Source organism: Sus scrofa, chromosome 13, assembly GCF_054392235.1.
Source record: "Sus scrofa isolate SSC_HxYL_T2T_F1_AM1 chromosome 13, Sscrofa_HxYL_maternal_Yorkshire_Landrace_v2.0, whole genome shotgun sequence".
NCBI classification, from domain to species: Eukaryota; Metazoa; Chordata; class Mammalia; order Artiodactyla; family Suidae; genus Sus; species Sus scrofa.
Window position 1 is genome coordinate 217589368 of NC_139395.1, and position 18575 is coordinate 217607942.

The following is an 18575-nucleotide window of genomic DNA, read 5'->3' on the forward strand; positions in this document are numbered from 1 at the left end:
TTTAAAAAAAAAAAATAAGAGGGGATACCCCCTTAAACTCTGCGTCTTGCTTGGCTTACCCCCCTCCCAGGCCTGGCGCCCGCAGGAGAGACCAGAGGGGGATGGGAGTCTGAGAAACCAAAGGCACCTTAGGTTTGCCTAAAAAATGAGAAACTGAAGCCCATCAGTAGAGGACGGCTGATCTTCCCACGTGAACACAAGTCACTATTGCAACGGGTTGAACTGCATCCATCACACAACCCTTGACACGTTGGAGTCCAAACCCCCAGCAGCTCAGAACGTGACCTTATGAGGAGAGAGGGTCTTTCTAGAGGTCATGAGGTGAAAGTGGGGTCCCTAGGGTGGGCTGTAACCCAATAAGACAGCGGTCATTTTTGTCTTACACAAAAGGGAAATGTGGACGTGGGGACCTGAATATTGGGAAGACAATGTGAAGATGCAGAGAGAAGATGACCACCAAGAAGCCAAGGAGAGAGGCCCGAAAGAGAGGCTTCCACCAACCCTCAGACGAGACCAACCTTGACCCCACCTTGACCTCATACATCTGGCTTCCAGAGCTGGGAGCAAAGAAATCTCTGGGGTCTAAGCCCCCCAGTCAGTGATGCTTTGTTATAGAGCCGCCCTGCAGACTAATACCCTTTGATGGTCAATATTTTAACTGCAGTATCTTAACTGATGAAGATGACAGGTCCTGAGATGGGGGCATGGCAGCAGGAACCACATCCAGACTCACCTGGACACCAGCTCTGCTCAGGTTGAATGTAGGCAGAGGAGAGAGACACGTTCTGTGGCCTAAGGGAGGGTTTTACAAACCCTGAGAGCTTAGGGCCCCACCATAACCTCTTCCAACCCCTGCAAGGCCTTTTTCTTTTTTAAATTAAAGTATGGCTGATTTATAATGCTGTGCCAATCTCTGCTGTTGAGCAAAGTGACCCAAGGCACATACAGAAGCACGTACTTACCCATTCTTTTTCTCATTATCTTCTATCATGGTCCATCCCAAGAGACTAGATAGAGGTCCCTGTGCTGTACAGCAGGACCTCACTGCTTATCCATTCTAAATGCAATAGTTTGCATCTACCAATCCCAACCTCCCAGTCCATCCCTCTCCCTCCCCCTCCCCCTCCCCCTTGGCAGCCACAGGTCTGCTCTCCGTGTCTGGAATGCTTTTTTAAGGGAAGCCTGACAGTCCCAAACGAAGGGGAGGGTTTTGTAGATAAAGCGCTGAAATCCTCCACCTTTATTTTATCTTCTTTTTTGCAGAGTTACTGAAGGCAGAGACTCATTCCTTGCGTGTGCCACTTGAAATGAGGTTTCGATTGAATTCAGGTGAAACAACTATAAACTAGCTACAAAGTAAAGCTAGTAATGGGACAGAAAGATACATCTACGGCCATCATAAGAGCACCGGTCCATAGACCTTGTTGGTGGCACTTCGATTCTTCTAGAAGGAATGGGAGAAAGTGGAAGGCAGTGAAGAAAGGAGGAGCCGTGGTGACTAAAGTGCTTGGAAAGCAGTGATTTTTATTTAATTAAATTAATTAATTTATTGATTTATTGATTGCTTTTTAGGGCCTTACCTGAAGCATATGGAATTTCCCAGGTTGGGGTCAAATTGGAGCGGCAGCTGCCAGCCTACACCACAGCCACGGCAACACCAGATCCAAGCCACATCTGCAACCTACACTGCACCGCACAGCAACACTGGATCCTTAACCCACCGAGGGAGGCCAGGGTTTGAACCTGCATCCTCATGGATACTAGTTGGGTTTATAACCCGCTGAGCCACAACATGAACTCCTGAAAGCAGTGATTTTTTAAAAAGCTACAATGTTGGGGGCAGGAACAGGTCATGGCTGGGTGAGGTCCTCTTATTTGTGGGGGAAAACAATGGAACCAATATCGCCCCTCAAAGTACAGCAAACGACCCAAGGGAAGGTCTTTGGAGTGTGGGGACCACAGATATCAAATAATAAAGATACAAAATCTTTACATAGTCACATGTTTTTTATAAAAAATTATTGACTAGGAAGGGGTAGAGTTATGGGATTTTTTTTTTTTCACCTTTAATTATTCTTGACTTCTCCATCTTTTTTCTCTGTGAGTCATTTGTCTTGCTTCTGGTCAACACGGCTTTTCCTGGATCTTCAGAGATCTTGGAACAACCTGAAAGAGAATTTCAATATATTAAACCTTGGGGTTTTTTTCCCAAAGATTAAAACCAAGGATCCACTGGACATTTTGCAACAGAACCCATTTCTAAAACATTATTTTAAAATATCCTCAGAGTTCCCATGGTGGCTCAGCAGTTTCCAACCCTACTAGTATCCATGAGGATTCAAGTTCAATCCCTGGCCTTGCTCAGTGGGTTAAGGATTCGGTGTTGCCCTGAGCTGTGGTGTAGGTCTCAGACACAGCTTGGATCCTGTTTTGCTGTGGCTGTGGTGTAGGCCAGCAGCTGCAGCTCTGATTCAACCCCTAGCCTGGGAACTTTCACATGCCACGGATGCTACCATAAAAAGCAAAAAATAAAATAAAATAAAATATCCTAAAAGGGGGATGAACTTAAAATCCTTCCCTTTAAAAAAAAAAAAGCGGGGGGCGGCATTGGGGGCAATGGTGCTCCAAGAGAAATTCAGCATTAAGAAGCAAAAATTAGGAATGAAATGAAGACCAAGGCTGAACTGACCTACTGAAGCCCACCTATACTTCTCCAAAGCAAATGTTCTGAAAATGTTTTCCTTTCCTTATAGCCCCCAACTTTAGTAACAACGGTTTCCCCAGATCACTATCTGACCACTTTTCTCTGCTCAAAACAAAGAGCTTGGGGTTTATTCAACATCCTGAGAAGTATAATTAGACAACTGCTTTAGTCCCAGGAAAGAAACAGTCCTTTTTAATTTGTAGATGCTATAAGAATCCATATTTTTAAAAAAAGATTAGAGCACTACCATACCAAAAGAAAAAAAATTTTTTTTTAGAATATGCCTGTTGGCACAGCTCGAAAATCCAATCTCTTTTTTTGGAGATACAGGAATTTCCGTGCTTATGCAACTTTCCAAGTAAAATATCCAATCCCAAAATATGCAGTACATTTAATAGCATCCCCACAACATGACAAATTGCAAATGGCAGCTTTTTCGGTTGAAAAATGTTTCCAAATTAGAAAATGCCTTAAGAAGTGCATCAAAATCAATATTTGCAATGGGCGATATTATTTATAAACGGTTCCACAGCCTCCCACTCCACCCAAAAGGGCCCCCAGCCAGCACCACCTGAAGGCTGTGGGTCTGTGCACTGGGACCTTTAATCCAAAGGGCCCAACTGGCAGGCAAAGTGTTTGCGGGGTATGGAAATTTCAAATTCTCGGGGGGAAATTACAGTACGAAACCATATATAGTCTGATTCCAACACTGTAAAAAAAAAAAAAAAAAACAATGAATGAAAAGCAATGGGGAGACAGGAAGCACAGGAGAAAAGCTCTGAGGAAGTGCGTGAAATTGATCCCGGAAGTGGTCTTTGAGTTTCCAGTGTGGATTGCGGGATGCCGTATTTTCTTCTTTATAATTGTGGGCCTTTTCCACCTTTTCAGAACCAAGAATGTTCATCTTGATGAAGAGAAGGGAACTAAGAATAAGCACCGTATAATCCTAAACACATTGCCAAGTGCTTCCTTCATGGGGATGTAGGAGAAGCTTCCAGCCTCATGGAGCCCAGGGCCTCCCGTGCTCAGTGACAGGCTGCTTAGCAGGAAAGGGGCGGGGGACACAGCAGCGAATGAGGTCATGCTTTGCATGGCTGCAAAGATCTTGAGTTAATGAAGGCGTTTCCAAATTTCTTTTTCTCTAAATCCAAGAGCCAATATTGATTATGACTTGGTTAAATGCTCTCCGTGGACACGTGGTTAAAATATAATGTAGTTTCCAACGGCTGCAAAGGGAACACAAGTTTTAAAAGCCTGGGCTAAAATTTCCTTGCACTGTGTCATCCTATAGTTCACTTCTGTGCCAAAACCTCTTCTATGCCAAAAGAATAACTTGATTTATGATGGAAGATTGTTGGAGCTGATTTAAAGACAAGAGCAAATCCCAGAGAAGATTCTATTAAATATATGCAATGAGTTCTTTTAAATTAGCATTATAATGTCATTAATTTCATTTATCCAGAGGGCATTTATCTGACAACATAAATTATCCGTAACCCGGCTGAGAAGCCACAAAGGATCCAAAAAGATGTCACATAGTCTGGGGAGAAGGAAGATTTGCCAGAGAAAGGCACGCTACCAGCCGCGTGAGGTAACAGCCGGCCCCATCAAAGCAGAAAAGTCAGAAAATTATGCAAACCAGACTCAAGAACTCAAAAAACACAGCCATCTGAGAACTTTCGTATGAAAGCCAACTGCTCAAGCCCACTGAAGAGCCCCTGGTCCTGCAGGAAGCAGAGGACAAGGAACGTGGCACCCAGCCCCACCCCAGTCAAGGGCTCCGAAGCCCATCACCCCCGGATCCCATGAGCCCCATGTTCTACACGGTAGGAGAACCCACATAATCGTGATTGCTGGAAAATTCTCACTGGAAACGACGGTCAAGCCAAGTATACCTGAGCATCCCACAGGCAAGTTTAATTTGCAAAGCACCTGTGGTGCTCAGAGAGGCCAGGGCTCAAAGCCAGGTGAGTGGTGACCACCAGCACCCAGCAGGCTGCTCTTGACCTCAGTTTGCCCATCTGCCAGCATGGGTTAGAGAGAGATGGTACACGTCTGATGAGACAGTGTTTGTGGCAGCGCTAAGGGGACAGCCGCAGGGCATCATACGACCGGGAACTTGCAACCTCTCGTTCCCCACAAGAAGCCAACAAGAAGCTGCTCCCACACACAGATTTTCCTGGCCACCATGTGTCAGCAACAGCGAATGGTGCATTAGCTGAGGTCAGCTCCTTGGAGGATGGAAAATGAGCTGTCCCAGACTGCCCCAGAGAGCTGCCCTCTGGACAGAAAACACCCTGGCCCTTGAGTGAACAGGAGCCATCTTTGGTGAGGTTCCACTCGCCCCAGCAATGCCAGGGAATGTGATGGGGAACAGCCATGGAGGAGCCCATTCTTTCACTTAGAGCCCTCTCCCCACAGGGGGCAAATGCAGCCGACACACTGGCTGCCCCCTTCTCCTGACAGGAAACCCAACCTTGCTTGGGTGTGCAGCCCACCTCTGACATGCCTGGGGAAGGCTGACCCTGCCCCAGCTTCAGCGGCAAATCCTATCAGGGCACCCCCTGCTTCTGGCTGGCTTAGGGATGAGCACGGGATACACCTCAACACGGAGCGGAGTGACTAGGAGACTCCTGGAGAAAGGCTCTCTGCCGACTAAGCAAGGTCCTATGATATCGTACTATCTGCGTGATACTTGGAACTGGGACAGTCATCCTAGGACCACAAGAGGAGGGAGCCTGAGGATAAAACCAATATGCTGAGATGTCAGGGAAGAAGCGAAGGCAACCCCTGGATTCTGCTCCAGGCGGGGAAGAGCAGAATTCATCAACCCTAAAGGCACAAAGCATCATGTGCCCTGCAGGCCTGTGCAAGAGAGTCACCTTCCTCTCTTTAACCCCCGTATCAACTCCGACAAACATGCTGAATACGCTTTTCTGTTCTAATTTTTAAATAAAAGGATCTGCTGGAAATTATCCCAGCCCATAAATCTCCCTATTTACATTTATTTTATTTTATTTTTTATTGACGTGTAATTGATCTACACCATCACGTTAGCACAGTGATCCAGTTATACATATATATGTATATTTATATCCACATACACATATTGCTTTTCTTTTACAGATTCTTTCTGCTTATATGTTATTACGAAATACTGATTATGTTCCCTGTGCTATACGGTAGGTCCTTGTTGCTTATCTGTTTTACATACAGTAGTGCAGTAGTGTGTATATGTTAATCCCAGATTCCTAATTTATCCCTCCCCAACCCCCTTTTCCCTTTCGTAGCCGTAAGTTTGTTTTCTATGGCTGTGGTTACTTACAAAATTATATCTAAGACTTGGGAAACAAATAACTGTTATCAAGATAACTGATCTACCTCAGTCTACACATGCATTGAGTGTGCAGTCACTAAAGGTGACACAGAACGGTGCCCTCAATAAACAAAGGGTTTGATGGGGGGATTACCCTTCTAGTTAATGACTGATTGGAGGCGGAATGTGATGAGGGTCATCAGAGAAATACGAAAGAGGCGGCGATTCCATCAGGCAGCACGGAGTGATACTGCCTCTTCAAAGTAACCACTACACCAGGGGCCCCTAGTCTTCAACATGAATGGGAAGGAAAGTGTGCAAGCAGAGGCAATAAATGAGCAGAAGGATGAACGTGAAAGGGCGAGCAGGAGAGGCACACTGTAGGGGATCTTCTGCTCTCAGAACACAGCTCAGAAATGTTGACTGACTTATCCCCGACATTGAGAAATTATGTTGATATTTGTCTCTTTCCATGGTCTAAACTCAACTTGCTCTTCAAATCCATTCATTTATTCCACTGCGCCTCCATCTATCCATCCATTATCCGTCATCCATCATCCATCCATTCAGCCATCCATCTATCCATCCATCATCCATCCATCTCCATCAATCTATCTACCTATCATCCACCCATTATCTATTCATCCATTCGCCCATCCATTATCCAACCATCCATCATCCTTTATCTATCATCTATTATCCACCCATTCATCCATCAATCTATCCATCCATCCACCCATCTATCCAACATGCACTAAGTCAGTTTCCTCCAGATGCAATCACTGGACTAGAGTGATTTTCCATGAGTTCAGAGTCTAGTGGGAAAGACAAGGCTGTGTAACAATCACAAATACCAACTCCTTCATTGCCTTGTCTGAATCTCCAGCTACAGAATAACTCCCTTGAGGGAGTCCTTTAGGCAGAATACAATTGAGGACAGCACCTGAACTATTTGAGAGACTGGAGGAGGAAAATTAGACAGCCAAGAACACAGGGGGGAGCAGTTAGAGAATTAGGAGAAAGCTAGAAAAGATCCAAGTCCTGGATGCCAAAGAGGGACATTTAGTAAGGCAGAAACGGTGCAGAATACCGACCTACAGAGAGCTGAGAAGAATGAGAACTGCAATCAACCAATCACACGTGTTGATAAAAAGGTACTAGATTCGGCAAGCCAAAACTGCTCGGTGACTTCAATGTTACCAGTTTCCAAAGGTCTAGTAGCGGATGGTTGGGAGGCTATGTGAAGATCAACACACGCTATTCAGGGAAGGCTCTGAGCAACAGAGAAATGAAAGGGGAGAGTGGTTCACGGATAAAAAGCAGTAACGCGTTCACTTAGCCAGCAACTGTGGTGTGCCTACTGTGCTTCAGAAACTTCCCAGCTGGGGCTGCCACTGTGCACAAGACTCAGTCCAAGAAGAAGTCCAAGACTCAGTCGTACCATCCAACTAGGAAGAAGGTTTATCTTATCTGCCTAGTTGGTTTTTTAAGGCTGAGAAAGGCGGATACATGGGTAGGTAGGATGGAAGGGAAGGTGCAGCAGTAGAGACAGAGGAACAGGGACGGTCCAGTCTGGCAGAGGCAGAGGAAAGGCCAGGGCATGAGGTCAGCTCTGGCAGGTGGGAGGGACCGAGGGGCCTCAGAAGTGATGTGTTACTGGAGGTTTAGCAACCAGCTCTCCAGGGGAAAAATCTCTGATTCAAAGCATTTGGCAATTTCTGTAACTATTCCTATCATGGCAATTTCAAGAAACCTGTAGAGAAGTCCCTGAGTGCAGAGTTGAATAGAGAGGTCCTGGTGATCTTTCTAGCAAGTCCACAAGTGCCAGCCCTGGCATCCCTGTGCCCCAGAAGCTGAGCAGTGGCAAAGGACCCTGAAACCACTGCGAGGTGAAGAGGCGATGGGGAAAGGACTCCATGAAGACCCAACAAAACCGCCCCTCCCGGCAGGCGAGTTGCGGTGACAGGGCCCTGGTGGGGAGGGCAGAAACGAGGGAGACGGAGCCCCACAGCTACGGCACGTTACGGTCCCTGGATCTGACGCTTTCCGTGCACACACGTGTGTACGTTTCCACGTGTAAGGCACAGCACTGCGTTATCCGCTCTCACTCAGAACTCCATGAGGCAATTCTTGGCATCGTTTCCAAGTGCCCGAAGGGGCTCTTTTTCCTCTCCATCATAGAGAAATGCTGTAAAAATATACCAGGGCAGCTTAGCCGGAAGAAAATGGCAAGAGGCCCCATGAATCACGTCTGAGCCACCGCGTGGCCCGGCCTGGAAGCCGCTTGTCAGTTCTGTTTGGCTCTGTCGCTGTCTGGTTTCATTTCATTTTGATTAAGGATCAGCCTCCATCTTTAATACCCGCTCTCTCGTGCTTCTGCCAAGGGGCGTGCGCAAAATCAAGCTGGACCCGAATGCACCTTTGGAGCCCGAGACGTTCCTGGAAAGGTAAACACTGGAGCTTTCGCTCCCTCTCGGCCTCATCCTGACCAAGCTGCGAGGGGCGGCTGACCCCTTCCCCAGAACGAAACCCAGTCGCCCCACAGCCCCAGAGCCCCGGGTCCGGGGACCGTGGTGTGCCTCGAGGTCCCGCTGAACGTGAGACCAACATTTGAAGGAAAGCAGGCTGCGTTCAAAGGGCGGGTGACATCAAGAATGGGAAAACAACTATAAATACTACTTCTCTCCCGATTTACACTGAGCCTTCTGTTAAAGGAAACACATTTTACCAGAGCGGTCTGGTTTTTTGTTTTTTTCTTCCCCAAGCTCAACTGGAAAAACATAAATATTTAGTCATTTCGTAACAGCAGACAACTGACAAGCAGGCCACAGATTAAAGGAACATTATGTATTTCTAAGAAAGTTCATCAAACAAAATATATCTTTGAGGACAGAATCCCAAAGTCTGTTTTGAAACAAATTTGGCCTTGGAAATGAATTCTGTCTTGATGTAATCACAGAGCCATATTCTAATGACAGCAACAGCCATCTCTGCAAACAGTGAGATCTGTTTCTTTCTTTTTTTTCATGTGTGTGTGTGTGTGTGTGTGTGTGTGTGTGTGTGTGTGTGTGTTTAGGGCCACACCTGTGGCATACGGAAGTTCCTGGGCTAGGGGTCCATCGGAGCTGCAGCTGCTGGCCTACACCACAGCCACAGCAACGCCAGATCCAATCCGTGTCTGCAACCTAGGCCATAGCTTGTGAAAATGCCAGATCCTCAACTCACTGAGCTAGGCCAGGGTGCGAACCCACAGCCTCATGGATACTAGTCGGTGTTAGAAATGGTGAGGGAAGCAGGAGGCAGAGGCTGGAGGAGAAGATCTCAGACCCTTTGTCTCAAGGGGAGGAAGAGGGAGTCAGTCACTCCTTATAGAATCGCTTCGTCTGTCTCCAGCCATCGCCCTCATAGGAAGCCCCAGCTGATGCTTCTTAGCTGCTGGCAGGTGAATATAAATCCCCGACTAGATCTCTCGGCCCGACTGGGTCCAAAACGACTGCCTTATGCCATATATGAGGTCACCTCGGTTCCAACTCTGCCCTCACTTCGTGTCCAGGACACGTCTCATGCACACACAGGCTCGCTTAGGGTGGGGAGGGGAGGCTTCCCCCCTTTCGGGCTGATACTACTTGCCCCGACTTGGACCTTCAGAACACCCCAGAGAGTAGCTCTGGCTGGTCTCTTCCGTTGTCCCTTCAAGCCTGAGAGCATTCGTGGAGGCCGAGGAATGGAAAAGGAGGGCCAGGTAACCCTCCCGGGTCTTGGCACCAATTATGCTAGAACAGCGGGGAAGAAGGAGGCAAAGACTGGAGGCTGAGTTCTCTCTGCTCAGTGCTCCCAGCCACTGTGTTGGTCAATAAACCTGCTTGAGATCTCATGACTCCAGTCTCTGCCTCCTCCTTCTTCCTCACGGTTCTAACAGTCAGGTTCTTAACCTACTGAGCCACAGGGGAACTCCCTCATATTTTTCAATTAACAACATTGGGCATAAAAAACTAAAACATTGTTAAAGCATAATTGCTTTAGACACTGCATATAAAATAACATTGCCAGTTAAATTAGTTGATAGTGTACCATTATCTCAATAAGAAATGCAAAATTCCTGTGCAGCAAGAATGGTCTATACCAGAGCAACAACGAAAATAACTTACAGAAATAGAGCCCATGTAAGGGACCCAAAGACTATTACGAGTATCGTTTTCAGATGAAATTCCTTCTTTCAGCATCACTTTGATGTTTTTATCTTGAACAGAGTATGCAGGAGCAAGACAGGGAGAGTCAGAAGCTTCCCTATGGAAAATTAACTGGAATAAAAGTTGAAAGAAAAGATACTGAGAAAAAAAAAAATCCAAGAATGCAGATAATCCACTCCATCATCTGCTGTTATTGCTCTTTTGTTTAAAAAGCAAACCAACTGTCAGACACCTACAGAATACCAACTGGGAAAGGTGCCCTTGGGCGCTTGACGAGTGAGGACTCTCAAAGAACCTTGAACTCATCATGAGAGCAGTTCCATGCCCACTGGCTTGGCCAGAACCCTCTCTGGTAATGGGTCTTTCACCACCAGAAGCACGGAAAGCAGCTTTTCCACTTCTGCTGACTTTTGACTAGTTTAAGAGAACTGCGCCAAGATCGTCGCACTTGGAAATGAAGACTTTGAAGCCCTCTCCTATATTCAAACAGAAATCACGAGCCTCCCCACACATGCCCCTCGCAGATACTCAGGACGTGAGGTTTACCGCGTGCCTCTGGCTGCACAGCTGCGCCTTCCGTCCAGAGAGATTCCGCCGCGAAATCCATCACCAGTGAGTCTTTCTATAAGTATTAACTGAGACACCACGCACAGACCTGTATCCAGGGATGATGAACGATGAGAAAGTTCGTGCTTTGTAGGAGAGTGAGCCTGTGGTCCAACTGTTTACCATGTGGAATAAGGGGCAATTTAGCAGCTCCCATAAGGGCCGGGCCAGTTCAGGGAAGAGGAAAGGGGGGCTTCAGCTTTGGGCGGTAGGATTTAAATTAGAGGATGAAAACGACGAAGAATGCATAGGGATAGGAGAGAGGAGGGCAATGGAAATCCTGTGAAATCAGATTGTTCTGATCATTGCACAGCTACAGATGTGATAAATTCATTTGAGTAACAAAAAAAAGGGAAAAAAAAAAGCTCACAATAACCATCAATTAAAAAAAAAAAAAAAGAAAGAGAGAGAGAGAGAGAGGAGGGCAGTCCAGGCAGGAGACCGGCCAAGTACGACACGGGTGCACGGGACGCGTTTAAATAGAGGGCGCAATGCAGCCACCTCCGCCTGTGAGGACTGAACCAGACCGTATCGCGGGAGCCTCTGCCGACAGCTTGGTAACACTGAAAGCGTCTCTGCCGTCTCCCGGGGGCTGAGGGGCGCTTTTCAAAGTAGAACAATGGCATCGGACAGAGAGTGTGGAGAGAAGCTGAGCTGGTCCCGCGAGCAGGTGTTCTGGAAAAGCAGAGAAGTGGGGAGCACCCGAGGAGGGGCCGTGGGCACCTTGGGGGACTGCGTGTGGATCACGGAGGGCAAGACAGAGCCATCGGGAGAGCCCGGAGCTGCAGGCTACTAAGGGCAGCCCCTCCTCTGAAAGGAGCAGCTGGGCATTCTTTGAGCATCTGGAGAACAGAGCTTCCCAAAGTGGCTTTGGGAAGATTGGGAGGCAGCTGATGGCAGGGAGGAGAGAGTGAGGAGGCAGGGCAGAGGTGAGAGGAAATGCCCATCGGCCATCGAGAAGGAGAGGGGGCCGAGGGAAGGAGAGGCATGGAAGGTGGGGTTTTGATGAAGACGGGGCATGCAGTTCCAGCCCAAGAATGCGGCCCCAGCCCGAGGAGCTGCACGTGGCAAACAGGAGCTCTGGAGCTTGGTCCAGGCAGGGGCGATAAAGTTTCGGGGTGGGGGGCGGCGCCAAGAGATGTGAGAGGGGCTGCAGGGAGGCGGGAAAAGGCTTCTAAGCCAATGGGCGGAGGGCGCCCTCCTGCAGGGCGGAACCTGACCCTCGGCCTCACACCCCCCGGAACCTACACCCTGCTCTGCTGGGGGATTCTTTTCTCGCCTGAAGTTTCTCTGAGTTATCCATTGGCAGCATTCATGACATACAATGACAACGTGTATTCAGCACTTTTTTTTTTTCTTTTTTTTTTTTTCTCGCTGGGAAAAGAACGATCAAGCCCTTGGACTTATTTTTGCCGGCCTAACCCTCTGAAATGGGACCAGACGGTGTGAACTTGAAAACCAGATCTTAGAGGCTGGCTCTAGTGCTATAAAAAAAAAGACGATGGAGGCCCTTCTCCCTTCTGAGTTTATGGGAGATAGAAAATATTTTTTTTTTTTTGTCTTTTTAGGGATGCATCCAAGGCATACAGAAGTTCCCAGGCTGGGAGTCAAATCAGAGCTGCAGCTGCCAGCCTACACCACAGCCACAACAAGACAGGATCCAGGCCTCGACCTACACCACAGTTCACAGCAACGCCAGATCTTTAATCCACTGAGCGAGGCCAGGGATCGAACCCACGTCCTCATGGTTACTAGTCAGGTCTGTTACCACTGAGCCACAACAGGAACTCCAGAATATCTTGACCTTTGTGTAAAAAACCCAAATACATCAGTTCACTGCAGCCCTCTTTACAACAGCTAAGTCAAGGAAAAAACCTAAATATCCACCGACAGATGAGTGGATAAAGAAGCTATGGTACATATACAATGGAATATTAGTCAGCCATAAAAAAGAATGAAATAATGCCATTTGCAGAAACATAGGCGGACCTAGAGATTATAAGCAAAGTTAGTCAGACAGGAAAAGACAAATCTCATATGCTATCACTCTCCTGTGGAATCTAAGAAAAAAAGATACAAATATACAAATAAATGTATTTATAAAACAGAAAGAGACTCTGAGACATAAAAAAAAAAAATTTATGGTTAGTTACCAAAGGAGAAAGGTGGGGGAAGGACAAATTAGGAGTTTGGGATTAACATATACTCATTACTGGAGTTCCCGTCGTGGCGCAGTGGTTAACGAATCCGACTAAGAACCATGAGGTTGCGGGTTCGATCCCTGCCCTTGCTCAGTGGGTTAACGATCCGGCGTTGCCGTGAGCTGTGGTGTAGGTTGCAGACGCGGCTCGGATCCCGCGTTGCTGTGGCTCTGGCGTAGGCCGGTGGCTACAGCTCCGATTGGACCCCTAGCCTGGGAAACTCCATATGCCGCGGGAGCGGCCCAAGAGATAGCAAAAAGACAAAAAAAAAAAAAAAAAAAAAAAAAAAAAAAAAAAAAAAAAAAAAACATATACTCATTACTATATATAAAATAAACCACAAGGATCTACTGTATAGCACAGGGAACTATACTCAGTATTTTGTAGTAACCTATAAGGGAAAAGAATCTACAAAAGAATAGATAGAAAGACAGTAGAACTGAATTGCTGTACTGTACAGCCAAAACTAACACAACACTATAAATCAACTATATTTCCATTTTAAAAATGACGGAGAAAAAAAAAACCCCAAACGCACCAGGATCCAGGGAGCCCAGCAAGGCTGCGGCTGTTTTTCTGGGTGGTGGTAACATCCTCGTTCATCATCCAAACTGGGGACCTTTGGTGACACTAGTCATGAGGAGTTTATCGAGAGCCTAGAGGGTGCCTATTACTCCTCCTTTCTCTGACAAGGAAGTTGAGGCCCGTGAAGCCCACAGATGGGTAAGTGGATGAGCAGGGGGTTGGAACTCAGGACTGGACCCCCCAGCCTCTATTTATTCCGTGAATCTTGCTGTCTCTTCCATGGAGGAAAAGCCACACGCTGGGTCAGGCACAGAGAAGACAGACACGAGGCCAGCTTGGCTGAGCCCTTTCTGAGTCATTTCCACCGCAGGCAGCCCTCCCAAGAGCTGGGCTCCTCTAGGGTTAAAATCCAGGATGAGTGGGAAGACGTCCCCCAGGAAGCTCAACGCTGACACACTTCCTGGACGGATCACTCAGAACGAACTCACACCCCAAGGGCGACATCCACAAGGTTGGATACATGCAAGCCAGTCTTGGCCTGAATGCCTTCCAGTTTCCCTGGAGAATCCCTCCGTTTACTAGGTGTCTCCGAAATGCAAAGGATCCTCTGAACCAACCTCCTAAAATCTCATCCAGCCATGGTGGCCTTCTGGGGAAGGCTCAGAAGGGTCACCGCAGGCTGGGCTGGGCTCTCTCTGATGGTGCTCCCCTCACTGGTGTTCCAGACGTGGCGTGGACCTGGCCATCACACCACCCACTCTCCACCCCATCCTGTCCATCCCCATTTACCTAAAACAAAAGGCAGCCAGGGAAAAAGGCCCAGGGCCCTTGCAGAGGAAAGCTGAGCATTCAGTGATTTCTCAGGTCTGGGAGGAGAGCTCCGCTGCTGTAACGTCATCATCGTCTTTTTTCTCCCTGGGACCTGCTACCTGCTCTGGAGAACGTTCCTCCGAAGCTGAGAATGGAGCCCTGGTCACACTCAACTCAGTGCTCTCAGTCTCCCTGGGGCCTGAGAAACAGGCCACCTGCCCTTGGTGCTGAGCAGGATGAGTGAACCCGGGACAACCCCATCACTGCCTCCCATCTACCCCTGCTTCATGGTTACACCTTCATGAGTGAGAGGAGAAGCTGTGTGACCCTGGGCAAGTCACTTAACCTCTCTGTGCCGCCATTTGCACATCTATAAAATGGATACCATAGTAATATATACTTATTCATCTGTTGTGGGCATTCAATGAGCTAATACATTTAATGAGTTTAGAAGAGTTCCTGGAATGTAGCAAGTGCTAACTATTGCATTAGTTACATAAAATAGTTTATGGATATGTTTTGACAAGTTTGCGGGAATTACTAATGACCCGTAAATATTCAGTCCATTAGAGTCATACTACTCGTTACCTAGTAGAGGTCATTTTTGTTTTCTTTTTAGGGCTGCATCTGTGGCATATGGAAGATCCTGGGCTAGAGGTCAAATGGGAGTTACAGCTGAGGCCTTCACCACAGCCACAGCAACACCAGGTCGGAGCCACATCTGTGACCTACACCGCAGCTTGTGGAAACACTGGATCCTTAACCTACCGCGCAAGGCCAGGGATCGAACCCGTATCCTCAGAGAGACAATGACAGGTCCTTAACCCACTGAGCCACAATGGGAACTCCTGGAGGTCATTTGAAGGTGAGTGTGAATTACACACCCAGGGTAGTAAAGGCAGGACTTTGGCTCCCATCGCTCAGCTTTGCCAATTAACTGGTTTGGGAGGATGGGAGCTCCAGGAAGCGAAATCTGAGTCAGAGATAAATGTACAGGGCATTAGATAGAGTGTGCTCTTGTCATCAACACCCATGGATGCAGCAGGAGGAAGCAGGCCTGAGTGGGGTGGCGGGGAGCTGTGAGGCAGCCCTCGGACAAGGCTCAGGAAACCCCATGGGGTGCTCAAGGGATCTAACCCTTCACAGCTGGGAATCAGGGGCAAGGGGCCAGGCCTTTCACCTCTGCTGTGTGGCTAACCCTATAAGTCAACTTGGCTAGGCTCTGGTGCCCAGCTCTCTGGTCAAACACTAGTCTGAATGCTGCTGTGCTGGCCTTTGGCAGAGGTGGTGAACATTTACAGTCAGTTGACTAAGCAAAGCAGACAGCCCTCCCTGCTGTGGGTGGGCCTCACCCAATCAGGTGAAGGCCTTACCAAGGAAAAACCAGGTTTGGGGGGAAGAAACCTCCCAAAAGTCACACATAAATTCTGTCTGGGTAGCCAGCTCGCCAGCCTGCCCTACAAATTTCAGAATCAAGACTGGAACATCAGACCTGGAGTAAGTCAGACAGAGAAAGACAAATATGAAATAATATCATTTATATGTGGAATCTAAAAAAAAAGTCACAGAAATGAACTTACAAAACAGAAACAGGCTCAGACTCAACAGACAGAAAACAAAATTATGGTTACCAAAGCAGAAAGAGGAGGAGAGGGGCAAATTGAGAGTATGGGATTAATAGATACAAACTACTAAACATAAAATAGATAAGCAACAAAGATTTATGGTATGGCACAGGGAAAATATTCAGTATCTTGTAACATCCATAATGGAAAAGAATCTGAAAATATCTATATTTTTTCCAGCCTGCTGGTCTATCCCATAGATTTTGGACTGGCCAACCCCCCACCATTGTGCAGATCAATTCCTTAAAATAAATCTCATTAAAATATGTATAAATATAGATAGAGATGATATAAACACACGTAGATATAGATAGATATTTTTATAAAATTATCTAGATCCATCCTACTGGATCTGCTTCTCTGGAGAACCTGACTGGTAGCCCTGTGCTGAATAGGCGCTGGCTGCCCAGGAAGGAGGCATGGCCTTGGGTAGGATGGTCCCCTGCAGCTGGCACTCCCCAAGGGGGGCTGACAGCTAAGAGACATCTTCCCGCCACAGGCCCAGCACCTGAGGCAGTAAGTCCTCCAGTCCTGAAGGGGGCAGCACATTCCAGAGTCCATGCCAACCAGAGAAACTAAATAGATACAAAGTAAAGGACCAGAAGGGTCAGGTAAAACCCAGGATAATAAAATCACACAATTTAGAGTTGGGGGGAGGAACCTTAGACATCACTAATTAGGTGTGAAATACACCAGTACAAATGGACTGCATCAGATGTTCATGGCACCTCGAGGCCAACCTCTGCGGACCGGGGTCCTCAGGGCTCCGCACGTGAGGTTATGGACCTGTGAGATAGGTGACCCAGGACTTCCCCACAGCAAGGACGGAGCCCGACCCTTCCCGGAGCATGGCAGAAGGGAGCCTCACTAAAATCCAGGGTTAGAGCGGGAAGGGGGTCTGCAGGGTTTGCGATGTCTGGGTGCTGTGACTGTCCCCCACTCCGGATCCCATCTGCCAAGGCGAGGAGGGGGGGGAAGGCACAGGGGTCCTCACAGCTCTCACAGGGGAGGGGGCACTGGGAGCGGAGGGCAGAGGTCCGGTATTTCTTGAGCTGGAGTATTGTCTGCATTCGTGCAGCACCTCCCCAGCTCCAAGGGAAAGGGGACTTGGTGAAACTGCCTAAGTACGTACACACACACACACACACACACACACACACACACACACACAGCTCAAAGCAGGTGAGAGTGGCTTCAGGAGGATCTTTTGGGGAGCCACAGGGACCCCAAGATTCTAAGCTGCGGGGGCACAGGGACTGGCGCCTGACTCCTAGGTGAAGACTCGCTCAGAGAGGCAGCTGGAGCCACCTGGGAACAGGTAGGTAGATGGGCCGTGGTGGGAGCGGGCTGAGCTGTCACCCAGGGCCTGAGCTGTCACCCACGGCCTGAGCCTCCTCTGGTGCCCCGCGGTGCCATGGGAGGTTGCCGGACTTCGGGGGCCAAGTCAGGCCAGAGAGAAGGAGGCTGGAGGTGTCCCGGGGGAAGGAGCGAGGAGGAGGAGGAGGACATCAAGCAGACAAGCCCAGGGGCATCACCAGGCCCAGGAGACCTGTAGTCCCTAGAAAGGGATTTGGGAACCTTCCAACACACCCCATGGGAGAAAGCCGGCTTCGGAGCTCAGCTTCACATATCACGATGCCCTGGACACCAAGGGCACCGCCCCTTGCCCTCCTCCCTGACCAGAGGCGGGGCAGCGGGGAGGGAGGAGAGGAGGAGCAGGGCGGGGACAGGGGCCCCAGAGGCCTTTCTGATTCTACGACGGGCGCAGCATACAAAGGATCTGGACATGCACTGAGAACCAGACTTGTATTTATGAGACTTATGTGGGCTTCTCATACTTGAAAATCAGACTGTTACCGACCCCCCGGAAGTGCGGGGGCAAATCCAGCACCTAGGAGACTGGGAAGAGGGGGTGGAAGATGCTTTCAATGGGAGCCTGAGTGTGGGGGATATAAAGTTCATCCTGCTGGCATCCTACTGCGTCCTGCACATTCGAAAGATGCCCACAGGTGCAGGGGGTGCCCTGGAGCAAAACCTCTGTGCAAGCCAGGTGGGAGTAGGTAGGCGAGCCTAGAGCAAGCATCAGCCTACCTGGTCTCTGCGAGAGATGGGGAAACAGGAAGAGGTGAAATCAGGGTGCAGTGGGGGCCAACCGAAGGGACAGGGCCGGAACCTGGACAAACGTCAAGAGGAAGAACGGGCTAGGGAGGGCGAGTGATGCAGGCTGGCGGCAAACCCGTACCTGGAGCCCCGCCCCAGCCAGGCTTCGGCTCAGCTGGGACTGCACAGGTCGTGAGGAGAACGCCCGGCTGGGGGAATGGCCGAGAGCTCTGACTACATGGGGATCAGAAGCACCTGCCTGTAGGCCAGTGGCTGGAAGAAAAGTCCCACAATGTAGACTTTCAACGTTTGGAGAAAGACAAAGATCGTATGAGATCACTTATACGCAGAGTCTAAAATCATGATACAAATGACCTTATCTGTGAAACAGAAATACAGTCACAGACAGAGAAAACAGACGTATGGTTACCAAAGGGGGCGGGGGGGGGAGGGACACGTTAGGAATTTGGGATTTACAGAGACACACCCCTATATATA

General features: G+C 48.5%; 1 protein-coding gene across 6 annotated transcripts in view; it reads right to left on the bottom strand.

Annotated features, from left to right (window-relative positions):
- ERG (ETS transcription factor ERG) overlaps positions 1 to 18575 on the bottom strand; it is a 304031-nt gene that overhangs the window by 218738 nt on the left and 66718 nt on the right. For all 6 annotated transcript variants that reach the window (XM_021068469.2, XM_021068468.2, XM_084986891.1 and 3 more), the window contains exon 2: positions 2065 to 2166. The gene's annotated coding sequence lies outside the window, so the exon portion shown is untranslated. The remainder of the gene's footprint in view (positions 1 to 2064; positions 2167 to 18575) is intronic.